Source organism: Pinus tabuliformis, chromosome 2_1, assembly GCF_031772625.1.
Source record: "Pinus tabuliformis cultivar Carrire ecotype Pingquan chromosome 2_1, CPIR1, whole genome shotgun sequence".
NCBI classification, from domain to species: Eukaryota; Viridiplantae; Streptophyta; class Pinopsida; order Pinales; family Pinaceae; genus Pinus; species Pinus tabuliformis.
Window position 1 is genome coordinate 921,161,342 of NC_142299.1, and position 23,156 is coordinate 921,184,497.

The 23,156-nt window shown below is 35.7% G+C and overlaps 1 long non-coding RNA gene and 1 pseudogene across 1 annotated transcript; one reads left to right on the forward strand and one right to left on the reverse strand.

Annotated features, from left to right (window-relative positions):
* Positions 1-7,644: 7,644 nt before the first annotated feature.
* On the forward strand, positions 7,645-8,547 carry LOC149203660 (uncharacterized). The gene is made up of 3 exons (XR_016253634.1): positions 7,645-7,782; positions 7,874-8,045; positions 8,144-8,547. It is a non-coding gene; the product is annotated as an uncharacterized LOC149203660 (long non-coding RNA).
* Positions 8,548-12,685: 4,138 nt separating this feature from the next.
* Positions 12,686-23,156, reverse strand: part of LOC149203661 (cytochrome P450 CYP72A616-like) — a 38,708-nt pseudogene continuing 28,237 nt past the window's right edge.

Sequence of the window (23,156 nt, forward strand, 5' to 3'; positions counted from 1 at the left end):
CATTGGCCAAGGTAACTTTGGAAAAAAAATAAAAAAAAAATCAAAACAGGGACCAGATTTGCAATTATGGATGTTAGACTCAGGCTAGTAAGAAGGAGAAAAGAAACATAACCAAAGGGAAAACATCAAACTAGAAAAGTTCTCACGAAATCATGAAATCCCCAACGGAGTCGCCAATTTGTGGTGAAGTAAAATTATAAGTGCGGACATGAACGAATTCCTCTAGCCCAATAATGGGTCTAGCCACAATAGATACATTCTATGGAATATTTCCTTAGGATATAATCAATCAAGATGGCCTACCTCCTGGTCACTTATCCTATTTGATGAAGTCCTTGCTTGCTCTCTCCAACAATCTCTCGCTTCCTTCTTCAAGTTCCCGAAACAAGTGAACAACAACAACACACAAACATAATAATAGACAAATTGTAATTCAACCTACTTAATGAGTAAAGAAGAATTAAGACATGGATATTTAATATTAAAAGACATGTAGGAAATCAATCGATAGTTGCATATGTTAATTTCAAAGAGAGATTACAACCATTCATCTTGACATTGCAGTCTTCCTCTGACAAGACCAGGTTCCCACACACTTCTGCTAGCATTCCATGATGGCTTCAAACAACAATATTTTAAAGGCTCTTCCCTTTAGGCTTCACTCCAAACCAAAACACACTTCTCCCTCAACACAACTAGTAATAGCTTGCTTGTCTACTCCAAAATAGTATCAACACTGAAAACAATAACTCTTCCAAAACTATCAACTGTGACTAGTTTGTGCTTGGGAAGAAGGGAGATTTATATAGGAAATAGGGATGGGAGATGGAGCCTCTTATCATGGGATAAGGACTTATCGCTTGAGGTAGTTCCATCATTATAAGGGAAAGGAGCCCAAACTATCATCCTCGACCCCATCTGGCCAAACCATTTACCAAAATTTTGTTACCAAGCTTCTAGAGCTAGAAGATTTGGCTCTAATTTAAAAAAATTTCCATAACAGGACTAGCACAATTGGAACACATTTCAGTCACTCTAGTCGGCACGAGGAGTGGTGATAATCTCTACACATCGACATAGGGGAGACAAAGGCCATTAACTCTGGTCTTGTAAATTGGGCAAAACAGAAGTTTCAGGGGAAACGGTGAAAAAGGGAATAGATCTACTCATGAAGACGGACATAAAGGGAGTTTCTTCATGAAGGCAAAGAATGCGGGGTTCACTGTAGAGGTCCTCCAGGATCAAGGACCGTGGAGTGTAGGGACAGTGACAAAATGTTGTGTAACAATGCTTCTCTTATGTTTAGCTTGTTCCTTGATGAGCCTTGCAATTATTCTAAGAATGATCTAGTGAAAAAAATGATATTACTAGAGTCGATGGTATGAGTATGACATGAATATTAAACATGGATATGTACTCAATTTTTTTTTGATGTAACTGTTTATGAATTTGTTATTCGATTACACTCCTGATAACTATGAAGGTTCTACCACAAAGAGTTGAAGTTTTTCTTGTTTGGAATTCATGGTGAAACAACTTAGTTCCTTTGTTTGTTTTTATAAAGTAATATTCTCTTACAGTCGGTATGATTTGGTTTCCATTTTAGCTGTTCATAGTTTTGACAGGCTATAGGTAAGAGTCACATATCTATTGTTAGGATAGTAGTAAATGTTTCCCCTTTTATACGGTCGATATAAATGAGTTAGTAATTATATAGTAAAGTAAATTCCTTCTTTACATTGCAGATATTAAATGAATTCTATATTCTACAGAAAAGTATTTTTTTTCCTCTTGACATAGCAGATATTAAATGAAATCAAGATTTTATAGAACTGTTGGGTTAAATAAATGAACTGTATAACTAGCAAAATATTATGCATCTGTTTTCCTTTTCTAGAATTTGAATGAGTCTAGTAATCCATTACTTTCCTTAATTTTTCAGTGTCAAGTTAAGAGAGGGATTAAGAACATTATTAAAGTTTTCAGTACTTATCTATTTGAGTTGTTGATTTTATGCAAATCAATAGTCCTTTTGGAAGGTCTCACCACCCAGCCATGGACCTGGAAATTACGTCCATGGTCCCCCACCGAGCACTTCCTGCTCCTATTGGTTGGAATCAATACAGTCAGGTATCTTGGGTGTCAGGACTTCTGTCCAGCCTCAAGTCCCATACCCATTCGACTGTTTATCGTTAATAATGAAAATCTTCCCACTAGTTTCACAACCCAACTCAAGGAGAAAAATTTGTGTAGCCCCCTACTGCCCTTTCCTTTTCCCTTTTGAATAAAAGTACTCTCAATTGTTTCCAACTGCTTAAAGTGTTGTTATAACTGTTTTCTTTTATTTACTTTTGATTCTTTTAACAATCTGTCCAGTCTTTAAATAATAGATAACAATATCTGTTCTAGCTATTTTTAGGCCCAACACTTTAAAGAGTAACAAAGACATAAATTCAATTTTAAACTAGGTGAAAACAACTTGTAGTATCTTGTTGTGTGTTACAGCTCCCTCCCCTAGAGAGGAACACCATCCCTGGTGTTCTTCCTCTATGTAAACAACGTAGGATAAGCTTTTCACATGACCTCTTCTACCTCCTAGGTAACCTCGTCCAGGCCAAAGTGCTTCCATTGCACTTTAACTTGGATGGTGGCTCGCCTCCTCAAAGTGGTGTCTCTCCAATCGAGGATACAAAAGGGATCTGCCAGGAATTCTCCCTCAGGTTCTACTTGCACATTCATATTATATTGTCAGAATGTTGCGAAAACATTACTCCTTTACTTATATTAAATTTCTATCATCATTACCTGAATACTTTCCTAGTTAATAATATGTCGAGGGTTGTAAATGTATTTTTTTAACAAGGACACATGAAAGACATTGCATACTCGGATGTGGTCTGGTAGTGATAATTTATATGCCACATGTCCAATCCATTCCAAAATTTGGAAAGGCCCATAGTATTAGGGTGCCAATTTTGCACATCCCTTCGACTGTAAGGTGCTCTTTTGAGGTTTCACTTTTAGATACACATGATCGCTTAGCTAAAATTCTTTATGCACTCTCTTCATGTTTGCATACACCTTCTACTTATCTTGTGCTGCTTTTAAATTCTAACGAACCTTCTTAATGGTAACTTTCATTTCGGCTAGCATGTGAGGGCCCAACGCTAATTTGTTTTCTAGACTATTCCAATCCATGGGTACCCGACACTTGCGTCTATAAAGTACCTCGAAGGGGCTCATACCCAAAGATTCGTGATGCCCATTATTGTAGGTGAATTCTACCAAGTGAAGGTAGTCCTCCCATTTCTGTGGTTGTTGCATTACAAACATGCGCAACATATCCTCCAGAACTTGATTTACTCGTTCTGTTTGACCATCTATCTGCGGGTGGTAAGCTGTACTGAAATGAATTTGGGTCCCTAGTCCTGCAAAAATATTTTTCTAGAAAGCGGATGTAAATTTTACATCCCTATCAGAGATCACCACTCGGGGTATCCCGTGTAGCCGGAAGATCTCTCTCATAAATATGTCTGCAATCTCCACTATTTTGTAGGTGGATTTTATGGGAATGAAATGAGCAGTTTTACTTAGCTTGTCCACAACCACCATGATGGATTCGTGTTGCTTTCTAGTACGAGGTAGCCCTGTAATAAAATCCAGAGTTATGGTCTCCCACTTCCATTCTAGAATGGGTAGTGGTTGCAACAGACCCGCAGGATGTTGATGTTCTGCTTTCACTAACTGGCACTCTAAGCATTTAGATAAATATTCCACCACATATTTTCTTAAGCCAGGCCAGAAATAATCTCTCTTGATAGCAGAATACAATTTCTGATATCCTGGGTGGGCAGCATAAGGTTTCCTGTGAAACTCATCGAGTAACATATTCTTCACAAAAATTTAATTAGGAATATAAATTCGATTTCTGAATGTTAACATTTTGTCAGAATTAATTGCATACTTACCTTGCTGCCCTCTTTCCTAGGCCTTTGAAGCTTGCTTCCATAAGAATGCAAATTCCATATCTTTGAGGGAATACTCCCAGATAACTTCCAATAGGTTAGATTGCACACAATTGAAATGCATCTCATAGATGCAATGTATTTTCCTACTTAGAGCATCTTCTACTCGGTTTTCTTTTCCTTTGATGTGTTTCAAGTCAAAATCAAATTCACTCAGAAATGCGGTCCATCTGGCCTGGCGAGCATTTAAGTTTGATTGATTAAAGAAAATTTTCAAACTACTATGGTCAGTTAACTGCAAAAATTTCTTCCCCAGGAGATAGTTTCGCCACATATTTAGTGCATGTACTACTGTGGTCAACTCTAAATCATAAGTAGAGTAATGCTGTTCGTAATAATTTAGCTTTCGAGACTCATATGCAATGACTTTTCCTTCCTAAGTTAGTACTCCACCGACACCCTCTTTACTTGCATCAGTACACACTACAAAAGATTTTTTTGGATCTTCTACCCTTAGCACTAGAGCGGTTGTGAGTAATTGTTTTAGTTGTTCAAAGATTTGTTGACATTCTACTGTCCATAGGAAAGCCCATCCCTTTTTCTGAAGTGAAGTCATTGGGAAGGCGATTTTGGAAAAGTCCTTGATAAATCGACAGTAGTACCCTGCCAAGCCTAAGAAGGATCTTATGTCAGCCATGTTTTTTGGTGCAGTCCATTCCATAATGGTTTTGATCTTCTCTAGATCCATTGCTATTCCTTCTACTGATATAACATGGCCCAAGTACTGAATTTGATCTTTGTAAAAATCACATTTGTTGAACTTTGCATACAGTTGGTTTTCCTGCAGAATTTGCAGCACCGTTCTCAAATTCCCTTCATGTTCCTCTTGGTTTTTTGAATATATTAGTATATCATCGATGAAAATTAGCACAAATTTATCCAGAAAAGGTTGGAAAATACCGTGCATTAGGCTCATGAATGTGGCTGGTGCATTGGTAAGGCCAAAAGGCAGTACCACGAACTCGTAATGTCCATAGCGAGTTCAGAACACAATTTTACAGATGTCTTCGTCCTTTATTCTGATTTGATGGTATCCAGACCTTAAGTCAATTTTCGAGAAAACACTAGCCCCCTATACTCAGTCAAATAAGTCATCAATGTGAGGTAGCGGGTATTTGTTCTTTATGGTCAACTTATTCAGCTGGCGATAGTCGATGCATAATTATAAGGTTCCATCCTTCTTACGTACAAATAGCACTAGGCCCCCCCAAGGAGACACACTTGGGCGTATGTATCCTTTATCTAATAGCTCTTGTAGCTGCATCTTGAGTTCGGTCAATTCCGGAACACTCATATGATAAGGGGTTTTTGAAACAGGGGCTGCCCTAGGCATTAGTTCAATTGTGAAGTCAATGTCTCGTCTGGGCGGTAATCCTGGAATAGATTCAGGAAACACATCTAAGAAATCTTGTATTACAGGAATATTCTCCAAAGAGGTCATTTTGTTTTTATCACTATTGTACCTTACCTGAATAGCATAAATCTAGCACCCTTTTCTTATACACTTTTTGAGTTGATTAGCTGTAATAGGACGCAACTTGATATTCTTCTTAATTCCTTGAATTTCCTTTCGCTGTCCTGACTCGGTAAGATAACTTACAGATTTTTCTTTGCAATCTACTAAGGACTAACAAGCTTCTGGCCAGTCCATTCCTATTAATACATCATATGAGCCTAGGGGAAGAATATTCAGGTTGACCTGGATAGGCTGTCCTAAAATTATAATAGGGTAGTTTTTTGTTTTTGCTGCCACCTTCCTTTTGGTACCAGTAGCTAGTTTAACTAGCCATGACTGTTTGTATTTACTGCTTTGCAATTGACACTTTTCTACCACCTTAGGACTAATATAACTTAGGCTAGCGCTTGGATCAAACAAAATAGAAACAGATTGACCAGCAATCATACCTTCGCATTCGATCATGGTGGGATGATATTCAGCTTGATGATCATCCAATGCTGCATTGATCCTAGGCATGCTCCTTGCGATATCCCCTACAGTAGATGCTTCTTTCATGTTAGAAAGTTTCTCAGTCTGAGTTCTCTGTGGGTAGTTTTTGTAGTAATGTGCCTCTCTGCATCCCCAACACTGTAGTGGCGGTTTCACTGGCTGTTCCGTAATAGTCCTACTAATTCCTTCAGGCTGTCTATTTTTAGTGAATGTCTGAGACCTGGATGGGTTTCTTGCAAAATTTCCAAAAGTCCTTTGTTGATTGTTTCTGCCATGCATGGTTTTTGGATGTCTGCTTGGTAGCAAGTTCCTCATCTTCTTGGTAGCAACTCCTTTGGAACCTTCATTTTTCTGCTTCATCTATTGATAACAAATGCGAGCCTTCCATACTACATCATCCATGGTTTTGAGGTAATCAAATTCTAATTTCTCTTTCATGAAGTTGGGAAAACTGCTAATAAACCGTTGAATCTTAGCTTTTTCTTCTTGCATATATGGAACATAATGCAACAGAGAAGTAAAGTGTTCTACGTATTCATCCATAGTCAGGGTTCCCAACCTCAATTCATGGAATTCTTTTACTTTCTCATCATAGTAACATTTTGTTAAATATTTGTCTTTAAAGTGTTTCTGGAATTCCTGCCATGTCACTTGTTCCTCATCAATCTTCCTTACGGTTTTAATCTCTTCCCACCAGAGGGTGGCTTTTCCTCGTAATTGGTATACTGCCAATATCGCTTTAAAATTTTCATTGTATTCATAAATTTGGAAGTATTTACCCATGTCTATCAGCTAGGCTTCAACCACTTCTTCAGATTCTCCTTTGAAGAGTGAGGGTCTGATTTTTTTTAGCTCACCCTGTAGTTCTATCTTTGGTCTTTTTGGCTTTTTCTGGTCAAAAATGTTATCTGAACGTCCTTCATCTTCTTCTTTGTGACCCTCCATAGATTCAGCCTGATTTTCTTCATTATGAGTGGTTGGGGTCTTTTCCCTATTTTCTGTACTGGGATCTGGTCCTCTTTGATTCTTTCGATCCGATAAACTTTTAAGAATCTTTTCCTACTCCTATCGTAGACATTCGTTGTCTGATCTAAGGTTCATTATTTCTGCTCGAAGCTGCTGCACGGTCTCAAGTAAGGCGGCATTCGTCTGTCTCGATTCTTCTCCCAATTGTACCCATAATTCTGGGTTGGCCTCCGCATAATGTACTTCTGGTTGGCTCAATGATCTGAGACTCCTATGCATTGTACTCTTGATGCTAATTCACCTTTTTTGTGTTTTCAATTAGTCCAAAACTCATTTTATTTTGCTATTTATATACATATATATCGAAATATCACAACTTAATTTGACTATTTAAACAACCAAGAAGCATTAGTGTACGAATTTAAGCTCTCATACCATTTTTAACACCCCAAAACAATAATTTTTCTTTTTTTTACTTAACTTCCCTAATACTTCTAACCTACGTGTCACCCTAACCCACTCTAGGTGATGTGAAGTGACTCCAACTTGGCACGGTTAAAGGTTTTGAATGTCACACAATTTTCCTGCATGACAACCTGAGTTAGACCTTGTACATGCGTGCCACATGCCCGCACCACAATTGAGGTATTGGCTCCTCTGCCCTACGATTAATGCAAGGGTTAGTATTGGTATATCTGAAATGAATTGCTGTGTGGTTTCTCACTTTCTTCGGCACTGTGTGAGGTGGAGACACAACTTGTTAGGGCGCAGGGTAAGGAAGGTTTCCTTTCTCCAAAGAGGTTCTACTTTTTCCCAGCAGCAACATACATATTGAAATAGGAGGTAAGTGAATCATTCAAGTTTTCTAGTTTGTAATTGCAACTGTCTTTGTATTCATAGCTGACCTCAACGCTGGTGCAAGTATGGTCTATAGATTGGGAAACTTGCCCTGGGAGCTGAACAACAATGAGCTTTCATCGCCGAGGTTAGACCTTCTGGGTCGAACACCCTCTTGGTTTAAGTCTCGTCGCTGATCTATATTTAATCGTGAATGTTAACTGTATTCCAAACATACAAAATTTCAATAGCGGTGCCCTTTTGCTGAGGTAGTAAGTTTCCCACCCTATTCTTTTATTGTTAAGCATTCACTGCCACTACTTGGATCGAGGTATGGCTCTAACTGGCGATTTGTATGGTTGTACAGGTATGGTTCGACCCTGCCATTGGTTGAATAGTCTTTCAAGGGCATAACCTGAACCAAACCTTTTCACTTTCCACAAGTTGGTTACCTTACCTTTGTTTCTCGTCTGCTTGTCTGAGATACGTGCTTTCCTTCAAAAGGAGGTGGGAGAGTTTGTTGGCCTTTGGCACAGTCAAACCCTCACCACGACCGAAGTTCCACAACGGTTCTTTAGAAAATGAGGGTTAAATATAAGGTGCGACCTGATGGCTTCGCAACAATGTTTAAAGAGTAACTCTAAACCAGATTTCTGGACTATTCGGTTGTGGTTAATATCAATACGACATTCGTTGTCTGTTCCAGTTCTATGAACCCCTTTTGTGTCTGTAATAAGTACTAAAAGCCTTGGTTCTTAGACAGTGGTTGTAATCGACATTTTTATTGAAGTTTTTGTGAAGATATGAAAATATCTAGAGCTAGAACAGATGTCGAGGTTTAGGATAGGAAATTACTTTGGATTATAAATATATTGTTTCAGTTCTTGAATTTTCTCTGGATTCATGCTTCTCTTATGTTTATCTTGTTCCCTAATGAGCCTTGCAATTATTCTAAGAATGATCTGGTGAAAAAAATGATATTACTGGAGTCGATGGTATTAGTATGGCATGAATGTTAAACACAGATATGTACTCAATTTTTTTTTTAATGTAATTGTTTATAAATTTGTTATTCGATTTCGCTGTTGATAACTACAAAGGTTCTACCACATAGAGTTGAAGTTTTTCTTGTTTGGAATACATGGTGAAATAGCTTAGTTCCTCTTTTTGTTTTTATAAAGTAATATGCTCTTACAGTTGGTATGATTTGGTTTCCATTTTAGCAGTTCATAGTTTTGACAGGCTATAGATAAGAGTCGCAACTCTATTGTGAGGATAGCAGTAAATGTTTCCCCTTTTATACAGTCGATATAAATGAGTATATAATAGTAAAGTAAATTCCTTCTTTACATTGCAGATATTAAATGAATTCTAGATTGTAGAGAAAAGTATTGTTTTCCTCTTAACATGGCAGATATTAAATGAAATCAAGATTTTACAAAACTGCTGGGTTAAATAAATGAACTGTGTAACTAGCATAGTATATGAATTTCATAACTAGCAGAATATTATGCATCTGTTTTCTCTTTCTAGAATTTGAATGAGTCTAGTAATCCATACTTTTCTTAATTGTTCAGTGTCAAGTTAAGACATGAATTAAGATCATTATTCCTAATGCATACCAATTTATTTGCCGAAATAACTAAAGTTTTCCCTTGAGTACTTATCTGCTTGAGTTGTTTATTTTATGCAAATCAATAGTCCTTCTGGAAGGTCTCACCACCCAGCCATGGACTTGGCAATTACGTCCATGGTACCCCACTGAGCACTTCCTACTCCTATTGGTTGGAATCAATATAGTAAGACTTATGTCCAGCCTCAAGTCCCATAGACATTCAACTGTTTGCCATCAATAATGAAAATCTTCCCACCGGTTTCACAACCCAACTCAGGGAGAAAAATTCCTACAGCCCCTTGTTGCCCTTTCCTTTTCCCTTTTGAAGAAAAGTACTCGCAACTGTTTCCAACTGGAGTTGTTATAACTGTTTTCTTTTCTTTATTTTTGATTCTTTTAACAATCTGTCCAAAGTCTTTAAATAATAGATAACAGTATCTATTCTGACTATTTTTAGGCCCAACACTTTAATAGTAACAAAGATATAAATGCAATTTTAAACTAGGTGAAAACAAAGTGTAATATCTCTATGTGTGTTACATTTGTAAAAACTAACTAAATTATAATTTTATTTCAAATTTTTATTAATTAGAAAAAAGTTAATATATAAATTAAACATAAATACATAAACAAGATTTTTAACTATGGATATTTACCTTCATTTTACTATCAAATTTACTCTCCCTTTACTATGGAGATTCTTACCCCATGCAAAAAAACTATAACTCATTTTATATGGAACGAACTTGTTAATATGAATTTTCTTAATTAATTAAATTAAAATTCTGAAAAATAACCAAATTTATTAACATAAATATATATACATTCCATTTTAAAAATATATAATTTTATAAAAAATATTATAATTTATTTTTAATTTAAATTTTGATAACTATTCTTAAATTTTTTGAAAATTGTATTGCATCTTCCATCGCATACAAAAACTTATATGAAAAATTAACATTGTTTTACAAAAGTTACTGTTTATAAAAAACTGACACAATGCAACATGTCGCTGTAGGTAGAACCCGGGTGGGGAGGCGCCGTCCCAGCCACTCAGAATATGGCCCATACACAAACCTACTTCTTTATTTACTTTGCAAAAAAAATTAGTGTTTTCAATATAAAGGAATGAGCTACGAGTGCAATTTGTATACCCAACAAAATTTATGTTTGTTATTCTTTATTCTGCCTTTCTTGGTTTCGTTTTTACCTTTTAGAAATTTTGTATTTCATAGCCGCAACGTTTATCAATATACCCTAAGAAACATTTGATGCGACAGTGCAAATAAATTAACATGAAGGCAGTTATCTCTTCCTTTTGTTTTCATTCCTTTGAGTTATCTCTTCCTTTTGTTTTCATTCCTTTGTTCTCATTGAAGATGGACTCGCCTGACAGGTTGGTGATGACTTCTATTTAAGAGTTGGTATGGATTTTTGGATGGGAAGTTAACTGGATCATAGGTTTTTAGAATTGGTTGAGTTGTTTCTTGGTTTGGTTAAATTATTTTGTTGATTTTGCATATGGAAATGTGTGGGAATAAGGATGGCTAAAAATGAGCAATTGGGTCTTTTTCATATTTATGATAAACAATGGAATCTATTTATAATTTTTTAAGAAGGGAACATATAAAACTCTCCTAGGAATCAAACAAATTCGTGTGGTCCTTTGAACCAAATGGACAATGTACTCCAAAAGAAGGATACTTGGTTCAATTGTTCACAGGATTGAAGCAATACAAAGAGATTGGTGGAAGTTAATTTAGAAACTTAAGTGTCCAGCAAAATCAAAGTTATTCATGTGGTGTGCACTCTCAAACAAAATCCCCATTGTAGATAACTTGGTCAAGAGGAACTTTCATGGTCCTAATAGGTGTTCTTTATGCAAAGAACTGGAAGAATCAACAAATCATCTTTTAGCTGCTCAAATATTGGGAATTTGTTATCTTCAACTAATCATCTTTTAGCTGCTCAAATAATGGGTATTTATTATCTTCTTCCTAAGAAGACTAAGGTGAATGATGATAGACAAATCAATTAGGTGAACATAAACAAAGATATCCCCTGGGATTTCTTTGATGGTGCTTCTAGAGGGGAACCAAATTTATGTGGAGGAGGAGCAAAGCTATATTTATTTGAAAAATCATTCATTCACAATCAAATTTGGACTTGGAGCTTGGAAAAATAACTATGTTGAATTGAAGGCACAAATTTATGTGGAGGAGGAGCAAAGCTATATTTATTTGAAAATCATTCATTCCCAATCAAATTTGGACTTGGAGTTGGGAAAAATAACTATGTTGAATTGAAGGCACTCAACTTATTGTTGATATTTGCCATAAAATAAGGAGCTAAACATATTCAGGTCTTTGGTGACTCTTTGATGGTCATCAAATGGGTTAAATGCTATTGTTTGACTTTAATATTTTTGCTAAATGAAACTATTACATTAAAAGATACTTTTAATTCTTTCAGTTTATCTCATGTTTACATGAGGTCAATATATAAAGCTAAATAAAACTATTACATTAAAAGATACATTTAGTTCTTTTAGTTTCCTTCATGTTTATATTACCTCAATACATACACATACCATCTTTCTAGAAAAAACTTACTATGAGGCGAAAAGTTAAATTAACAAATTTAATTTATCTCACATTTACATGAGGTCAATATATAAAGCTAAATAAAACTATTACATTAAAAGATACATTTAGTTCTTTTAGTTTCCTTCATGTTTATATTACCTCAATACATACACATACCATCTTTCTAAAAAAAAAGCTTACTATGGGGCGAAAAGTTAAATTAACAAATTTATGATATCATCATTAACCATTCATTGAATCAATATCAGTGCGAAAGGAAGCTAAAAAATTAAAAATAATGCGAAATGAAGCTAAAAAATTTAAAATAAATTTAATTTTTGGAATCATATCATTTTCTAGAAATGAAAATGAAGCTAAAAAAATTAAAAATTGGTTTAATTTTTGGAATCATACATTTTCTAGAAATATGAATGTGTTATGCTCTTCAGGGTCAATATGAATGTGTTATGCTCTTCAGAGTCCCTTTTGTGGACTATTATCTTTTCACAGAATTCATATTTTATTGTTTTCCTCAACTTTAGAGTTTTTTGTAGTTTTTTTTTACGGAATTCATGGGTTATTGTTTTCCTCAACTTTAGCGTTTTTATATTTTTTTTCTTTTGTATATAAAGTGTACCAGTTTGGAGATCTGATTAGTTTAGCGAATCTATGTAGGCATAGAATGTGATTTTATAATTAAATAAAATTATCTTTTTCCTGTGGAAAAAAATTTACATGAAAGAACATATTCACAGATATTGGCAAGAAAATCGAGGGGTTCGCGGCCTTTTGCATTTATGCATAACACGCTGCTCTCCGGGCGAATTGGAATTGTGAAATTTTGAGCAGGCCCGTGGTACACAGGAGAACCGTTGCAGCACCATAGTCAAAACCACCTTGGCTTCGACCGTGCAGAAATTCATACCCACGCAGATTCTCGGCCATAATCCAAAAGGCATAAACGCCATCGGATGTTTAACGGCCTTGGAAACTCCCTCACAAAATCTTTGTGGGTTGAACTCGTTAGCTTCTTGCCCCCACAGCTCTTTGTCATGGTGAACTGCAGCGATTGGAATTGTAATTTCAGTGACTTTTGGAAGAGTGAGGTTTCCCAGCTTCATCGTTTTGCAAGTCCTCCTCACCATTAACGGTAATGGTGGATAAAGCCTTAAGACCTCGTGAAGAACCATATTTACCTATATTGCAGATGAGCGTTCTGGATTAGCAATTGACATAATCGTATTAAATTAATTCATCAAATAAAGCTCAAGAATGCAGACTAGATTGCTATCCAATGATATATGTTCAAAAGTAATTGCTCTGATTCTTACTGTTTTCAGGCGACTTAGAACCTCGGCATTGGGAGGTGCATTGTTACATAAGCTCAGCACTTCGTTTCTGGCCAGTTCCTGCCAGTTAGTGTGCAAGGCAAGGAGAATGACAGTCCAACCCAATAAAATGGATGTTGTTTCACGCCCAACCAATAAGAATGTTTTGCATTTATCAATCATATCTTGAAAAGACATAATCAGATGCTTCTTTACTTTATTTTTGACTGTTATCATTAAGGGTTTGGGTTTCACTCTGAGTAGATATATTAAACAATATTCTTAATTTAGCTACATATTGGAAAATATCTCTGAAAATCAACCTTCCCATTTAAAAAAAATCTAATTTGGTAAATATCTATTTTTTCATTAACATTTCTTACAACCTTTCATATTTTTTATTCAATATATATTCCTATATATTATAAGGGTTTCATTCTGAGTAGATATATTAAACAATATTCTTAATTTAGCTACATATTGGAAAATATCTCTGAAAATCAACCTTCCCATTTAAAAAAAATCCAATTTGGTAGATATCTATTTTTTCATTAACATTTCTTACAACCTTTCATATATTTTATTCAATATATATTCCTATATATTATATGTTCAATATATTATGTCATTTTTACTTATATCCAATATAAACAATATAAACATACTTGCCATAAAAATTTCCAACTTCTTTTTCACATTATTTTGTTTTTCGTTTTTGCGATTTTTCTTTTTCACATTATTTTGTTTTTCGTTTTTGCGATTTATGACTATTTGTTTCAGGGATCTGTGAATTTCTCGGTCTAGCCTTCGGCCTTTCAAGTTACTTCTGGTGAGTAAAACCTAAAACGAAATAGCCCATTTGTGAGCCTTACTTCTGGTGGGTAAAACCTAAAACGAAATAGCCCATTGGTGAGCCTTATGAATATACTAAATTGAACCTGTTTTGCATTGAACAATACTAAACATGCTCACAAGTCAGGGAGATGAATGATGTCAAATAAATAACTTTATTCTAGCCTCAAATTCTACAATACAAGAAAGATAACCAATCGAGGTATAACCAATCCATTTATGATGTTCACGTATGTGAACACACAAAACTAGTCTGATCAAACTATAACTCAAAATTTTCACTATGAATCGATATATTACGGAAGCTTTCCGCAACGTGAATCGCTTGCGCAGTCTGCAGGTTGAAGATGTGTTTTCCTTCGATTTAGCTACTACCAAAAGCTGTTCCGGCGATGACATCAGCAGTGAGATTCCGGTATTCTTCGAGTACCTGTAGCTCCTGCAGTCTAGAAGAGATTGAGTGGTCCCATTAGTCTAATAGATTCGCTGCGCTGGCCACAATCACTGGCACCATAGACTGGCCGAAGGAAAAAGAGTGATGTGAGTGGTCCCATTAGTCTAATAGATTCGCTGCGCTGGCCACAATCACTGGCACCATAGACTGGCCGAAGGAAAAAGAGTGATGTTAACGGTAGATTCCGCTGACAATACTCATGTGCGTCCAACGCCATCACTGACTCATTTTCTGACTCCATTGATATCATTGAAGTATTATTTATCCGAAAAATACCAGAGGAGCATTGCTTTTCTACACTTTTGAGTGCAACTACCCTAGTTTTATATCATCTTGAAATTGGTCGCTTTTTCCACCACTGTGTACATATATTGCAAAACAAAAGAAATAATTACTTCAGAGTAATTACTATTTTGAAACAACATTTTAAAATTAAATTATAATAATTTATTTTTGAAATTATAATTAATTTAAATATCAAAGGGATAAATTAGATCATGTATATATTTTTTAATATAGTTGTTTTATTTTTTTTTAATTTATAAAAGTATATATATTTTATTTATCTTAATTTGAATTTATAATTTTTTAAGATTATTAGTTTGAGGATGCCAATGAAGATATATGTAAATAATATATAAAATATATAAAGCTGGAGATTAGATGGGATGGGATATTATGTAAAACATAAATATATCAAAGTGACAGTGATAATGAGAGTATGAGGAGATATGATGTGAAATATAGTATTTTTGCATAATATCTATGAATGGAGATGAGGTGAGATACTATGAAAAACATATTGGGTGGGAGAAGATAGTATGTCAAACATAATATGTTTTGCATAATATTTAAGAGTGAAGTGAAGGAAGATGTTAGGTAAAACATGTTTTTTGGGGTGGGAGATGTTATGTTTAAACTATGAGGATGGATATATATATATTATGCAAAACATATTATGTTTCTCATAAGATCTGCTTTCTACACAATATGTTTTTGCATAAGATCTCCCTTCACCTCTACCCTTAAATATTATACAAAAGGACTCTATGTTTAGCATATTATCTCCCCCATGCCAACTCTATCTCTCTCTACTTCTACCCTCACTATCATATGTGTATTTTTTGTATGATATCTCCTCTCACCCCACCCTCAAATATTATGTTGTTTATTTTTTGTATAATATCTCCCATCACCCCACTCTTAAATATTATGCAAAACATATGATGTTGTTGAGAAATCTATGGGGCAATAGTTAGGATGATTTCTCTTATACTTGATAACTGCTTGTGATGTATTTTTACTTTTTCTTACTTATTAGCTTCTTCTCTTATTATTATGGTATTCCTATCATGAAACAACTACCAAGAATATCCACAATATGTACAAGAAACACAAGATATTTGTTGCAAGCTAGGGCCAAAACCTCTCAAGTTGAGAGGAAAACCCACAAAACACATCTCTTCTTATAGATTCTTCAACTGACGAATTCCAATACCTCTAGACCAAGACCAATTACCTTCCAAGACCAAGTCTGACCTTCTTGATGATGTGCTTCCTTTGTCATTGAATGGTCATCAATGCATGTTACATAATATAGGTGATCTCCTGTAACACCCTCCTCCCACATCTACCCAAGTAACTAACCAACTTGGATAAACATATGATGAGAGGCCACTATGATATGATTTGACCTCCTAAGTTATGCTAAGGAAGTGGAACCAAAAGAAACACACCATATAGACCTTCAACATCAACATTAGGACCCTCAAAAACCATTCCAACATTTCTGCCAACCATCCCCTGGGTCCCACTGAGATTTGGACCACTTGACCCTTAGATGCTCCCATTCTATAGGCCTGCTAGCATCTAGGAGGCTCTGGACACTCTTCTGACAAGGCATGCCAACGTCTAGGGAATATTTTACTTAGTGTTGTGCCAGTGTCCCCGGGATTTGAGCCACTTTTTTAGCCCCAAAGCCTAGGTCACTACCTAGAATTAAATGACCCTTTCAGAATAGTATGATAACAAAGAAATGATAGGACAAATGAAATTACTTAAATAAGACCTTTACTTGACCTATACTAGCCATGACATGCATTTCGTCAAACATATCACGGATATGTAATCTATAGGAGTAAATAACAGACCTAAGCAGAGGGGTTTTATACTTATATGATATTTGCTAAGAGGCATTGATGCCTCAACACATTAGTCTATTTCAGCCATAAGGTCATAGATACATTATTCATTCATATAAAAGTAAAAACATGATGGGAGCTGTACATAGCCACTGTCATAATACATATTCATAACCAGCATAATAACAATAGAAATACCATGGAAACAAAAATCATATATTCCACATATAAACTAGTATGATATTCATGAGATAACAAGGAGAAATAGCCTCATATTAGTGATGCAAAAACCAACCCGGTATGAGACTACTGCATTCCACTTGACCATAGAATAGATGAGCCAAATCTCTCTTCATCCATTCACCCCTGTGCCATATTCCAAGCATGAATGTGAGATCTCATAGAACACATCAATCCAAAACCATCCATGGCTTCTAGAGGCCATCCACCTCAACCCATCAAACAATGATTCCACCTCATGGTCAGACATCACAAAACCATCATTAGATTGGTCTCTATCCAAGCCTTCTAGGCTTCTAGAGTGTTTTTCCAACCAAGGCTTCCAGGACTAGTATCTCAACCCACAACTTTTACTGGGATTCTAGAGCGTTTGTCCAACCAGGGCTTCCAAGACTAGTAACTCAAAACACCAAGGGTTTCCAAAGCGTTTATCCAACCAAGATTTCAAGGACTAGTAACTGAACCCAAGAAGTTACATGGATTCGAGAGAATTTGTCCAACCAGGGCTCCTAGGAATAATAAGTCAACCCAAGCTAAGGAAACATGCGAACCAACAAAAAAGAATAAGGGAAACAAATCCACAATCACCATGGCTATCCAGGAAATGGCAAGGCTAGGGAATCCACTGTTAATCCTGGCCATCCTCCATGTCAATGCCAAATCACAAACAATAAACCACATGCATATGCCATGAACATGCTTAGTTGGGTGGTTGAAATTGACCACCCAACTGTACATATGATGTCGAAATTGACCACTTGTACACGAGTACACTATGTACAAGACATACACAGTACCATATGTATAAAGCACCACCTACACAATGTGTGCACAACATCATATGTACACAAAACGATCTACACAATGTGTACACAATGCTACATGTACATCATACCACCTATACAACATGTACACAATACCACATGTACATAGTACCACATGCATGACATGTAGACAACACCACATGTACACAACATCACATGCATGACATGTACACAACACCACATGCAAGACATGTACACAACAACACATGCATACAATACCACATGTACAACATGTACATGACACGACATTCTCACAACATCAATTACACAATCATGCACAAAACACCATATGTACATAGCACCATATGTACAACATGAACACAATACCATATGTACATAGCACTGCATATCCAACATGCACACAACATTGCATATCCATCATGCACATAGTAAAATATGTACACAACACCACATATCCAACATGTACATAACACCATTTATACCCATCACTGTATATGCAACATTTTCACAACACAATCTGTACCACCCTATACACAATATTGCATAAACAACATGTACACACACTATATATGCACAAAAATGCATGCACACAACATCACAGATGCAACATGTACAACATATACAACATATGCACAACAGTAGTACCACACATCCAAAACCACATTGTCTGTACCAAACAACCTTGCTTCCAGTGTCTCTTTATCATCCATGCTTGTCCTAACATGTCGCAAAGAACATTATTTTCATTCTGTTGATGTATCCTTCAGCGTTACCTGTCATAACATAAACATAGGCATAATACATGTATACAATATCAATTCATATCCATGTGATACTGACCTCATATATTCGTCATGACTACTCTTCCCACTTGATTCTTGTAAGACCAGGAACCTCGCCATGTCATTCACCTTCATAAGCAATTATTTCTCCACAAGAATTATCCCTGACAACCTTGTCAAATAGTGACATAGATACATGGATACATATACATAAACATTAGGATAAAACAATCATGATCCTGTTAGACAACGACATACATACAAACATATATACATATAAACATGAACCTTAAACAACCATGATCCATGGCGACTTTGTCAGACATGACATACATACATACATACATACATACATGTATACATATATAAACATCAACATAATCATGATCATAACATAATTATCAGATAGGATAAGGTCAAGGTTAAGAGAACTCCCTTTATCCATGCACATCATGCACAACATTGAGAACAACTGTTCCCAACATAACCAAGGAATATTACATTTCAAGTCCCTTTACTTTACCCTTTTTGGTTACCTTTCTCATGTTTATACTACCACCATCCATTTACCACAATATACCCAACTAGTCTAACTGATTGTCATATTCTTACATTCAGTTTCCCTTACACATGCACCATGCTTCATCTAGGTCTCACATTACTTGTTGGGTTTCATGTAGATTCTCCCGAGGTCCATTAAATTTTCTCTTTTCCTAACCAATTCCCAAGAATCTCAAAATAATAAAGGAAAACACAATAAAAAAGCAAGAAGAAAACCATGAAAACCAATAACAATATGGCACCACAAACAAAGTGACATGATCATGCACTAGACATAACAAAATTGCAAATCAAGCGAAAGAAAATAAAAAAAGACTAGAAGCACAAGACTAATGACAGATACCATGACTCAATCCCCATGGTTCCCAGTGCTTCCAAAGGAAAGCTCAACCTAACTCTTCTTCAAGGTTCATGGAAGTCTCTTTGCCATACAATTCCCTACATCATATTTCCATGAATGCATAATTGTTAGTGCATAAATAAATATAACAACATACTAGCTACCTTACCTTGTTGTGCCAAGCACATTACCTTGTAACTGAACACGTCCATGTCATCTCTCAAAAGCTCCAATTCCCTTAACGAATCCATCCATAAGTGGAAACTAGCTAATATACCTATCAAATACATGTTCATGACTATAACACATATCCACATAATGTGAGACAAATTCAAGGTTAAGAACACTTCCTGTATGAAAAACACTCATTCTTTTGGAATTAGGGTTTCCAACATAGCTAAAGTAATTCTTCCTTTCTTTTACCTTGTTGTGATCGAGGCTTACTATGTACTGTCACATCACCCAACTGTTAGTTATATAAACACATCAAATGCTACCTTGTCATGATAATACCAAGCATGTTTCTTGCAACTCTTCCCACATGTCAACCACACGATCTAGATATCAAGACAACCATATCTATCAATTTGAAATCAACCTTTACCAAGACTAACAATCACATCATAATCCATAGTCATTAGGCATAATGCTACAACTATCACTTATTACACTCAAGTACATATCAACTATCTCAACACATATGTATTAGTACAATAATATTAAAATGACATCATTTGAACGCATACTCATATTATGAAATTCATCAAACATTCAACCAACTTACAAACATACCATATTAAATTAATCAACTAGATGACATAATCATACATTCAAGCACAAAATAGATGACATAAGCAAGCTCATACCTTAATGTATCTCATAGGAGGCTATCTTATCTCCACAATCAATATAGTTAACACAATATAACTTCATAGCACATCAGCTCAAACATAAATAATATCACGATATCCATAATAGTCACTAACTAATACGTTCATATCATAAACTCATAAACAATTATCATTCATACATAATAATCACATACACACAGTCAATCTAGATTAGTATGATATAATATCAGAACATATTAACCCATACCTAAATGTCACAACCCTAACCATTTGCATATACCAATCCAACTTAGTATGATACATATAACAACAAGATATTAATGTAATAACTCTAATCATCAAGTTACAAGCATATAAAAACAACAAGTTATACATCATGCTCATCAACAAAAATTAACCTAATCTTGAAGCTAACTATCATATAAAAACAACAAGTTAACCTATAATAGACTCATTAACACCATATAACATAATCATCAAGTTATCTTAACATAAAATAAAAATAGCAATTCATACAACCACATGTTACTATCATTCATGACTATCTGAAACATGTTCATATGACTACACTAATCAACTAGCATCTATCATGTATGTAACCATAAACTCAATAGAATGAAAGGAATACACATAACAATAATGCATATAAAAATCCTTAACCAACATACCTGCATGCCCAACATACAAACTTGTATGATGACATGCTCTTGCCTTAAAGTCCATTGTCGCAACTTCAATTTAATGATATGCATCATCTTCATCTCCTACTCTATCTCAGTCAACACATTAGAATCATAACAACCAACAACATCATGATGACCTAAAATGCATACAATGACCTCCCAATGCATGTTTGACCTATTATACATGAATAACTATAACCATAAATATGCATGCATAATAACATATAGACATTGACATGCATAACAAATGCATATACGACCATACATTTATGACAACACATACCACAACAACATCATGACTTTCACATGGTGACATCACTACAACCATGATCAACCCCATGCAAATTCAACAAGAAAATGGTCTTAGAAGTATAAGTCACACATACACAACCAACATGAATGAATGACCAACACACCACCTGTCAAGTCTGAGGGGTGAACCGTGCTTTGATACCGCTCTGTCACACCCTCCTTTCTCATCTACCTAAGTAATCAACCAACTAGGGTAAACATGCAACGAGAGGCCACTATGATATGATTTGACCTCCTAAGTTATGTTAAGGAAGTGGAACCAACAAAAAAACACCATATAGACCTTCAACATAAACATTAGGACCCTCAAGAACCATCCCAACCTTTCTGCCAACCATCCCCTGGGTCCCACTAAGATTTTGGACAACTTGAGCCCTGGAGGCTCCCATGCTATAGGCCTACTAGCATCTAGGAGGTTCTGGATGCTCTCGTGATAAGACATGCTAGCATCTAGGGACTGTTTTGCTCAGCGTTGCGCCATCATCCCTAGGATTTGAACCACCTTTTCAGGCCGAGAGCCTAGGTCACTACCCAGAATTGAATGACACCTTCAGAATAGTAAGATAACAAGGAAATGATAGTATAAATGCAATTACTTGAATAAGACCTTTACTGGACCCCTACTAGCCATGACATGCTTTTCTTCAAACATATCATGAACATGTAATCTACAAGAGTAAATAACAAATCTAAGCATAGGGGTCTTATACTTATTTGAGATTCTCTAAGAAGCATTAATGCCTCAACAAATTAGCTGCCATATCATCCATTAGGTCATAGATGCATTGTTCATTCATATACAAGTAAAAACATGATGGGATCCATACATAGACACTGTCATAAAACATATTCATAACCAACATAATAACAACATAAATACCAAGGAAACAACAACTATATAATACACATATAAACTAGTATGATACTCTTGAGATAAAAAGGAGAAATAAACTCATATTAGTGATCCAAAAGCCAACCTGGTATGGGACTACCACATTCCACCCGACCGTAATATGGTTGAGCCAAATCTCTCTTCAGCCATTCACCCCTGTGCCATATTCCAAGCATAGATGTAGGATCTCATAGAACACATCAATCCAAAATCATCCACGGCTTCTAGAGGCCATCCACCTCAACCCATTAAACAGTGATTCCACCTCATGGTTGGACATCAAAAAACCATCATCAGATTGGTCTCTATCCAAGCCTTCCAGGGCTTCTAGAGCGTTTGTCCAACCAAGGCTTCGAGGACTAGTAACTCAACCCACAACTTTTACTGGGATTCTAGAGTGTTTGTCCAACCAGGGCTTCTAGGACTAGTAACTCAACCCATCAAGGGATTCTAGAGTGTGTGTCCAACCAAGGCTTCCAGGACTTGTAACTCAACCCAAGCTAATACAGGGCTTTGAGAGCATTTTTCCAACCAGGGATTCTAGGACTAATAACTCAACCTAAGCTAAGGGAACATGAGAACCAACAAAAAAAAACAAGGGAAACAAATCCAAAATCACCATGGCTATCCAGGAAATGGAAAGGCTAGGAAATCCATTGTCAATCCTGTCCATCCTCCATGCCAATGATAGATCACAACCAACAAACCACATGCATATGCCATGCATGCCAAAACTAGTGAGGAAAACATATATACAACTCGGTAACTGCAAGAAACTTATGCTATAGCTACTGATCCTGATGTCCTCTTGCAATTTCCTACTCTTCCTTTGCCTTATTGCTCCAAAATCCCAAGTATACCACACTTCTACAAGAGTGCTCCAAGAAAACTCTAAGTATCCAAGAGTATGAGAGAGCTCCAAAACTGAACTGACAAAAGGTTACACTAACCAAGTA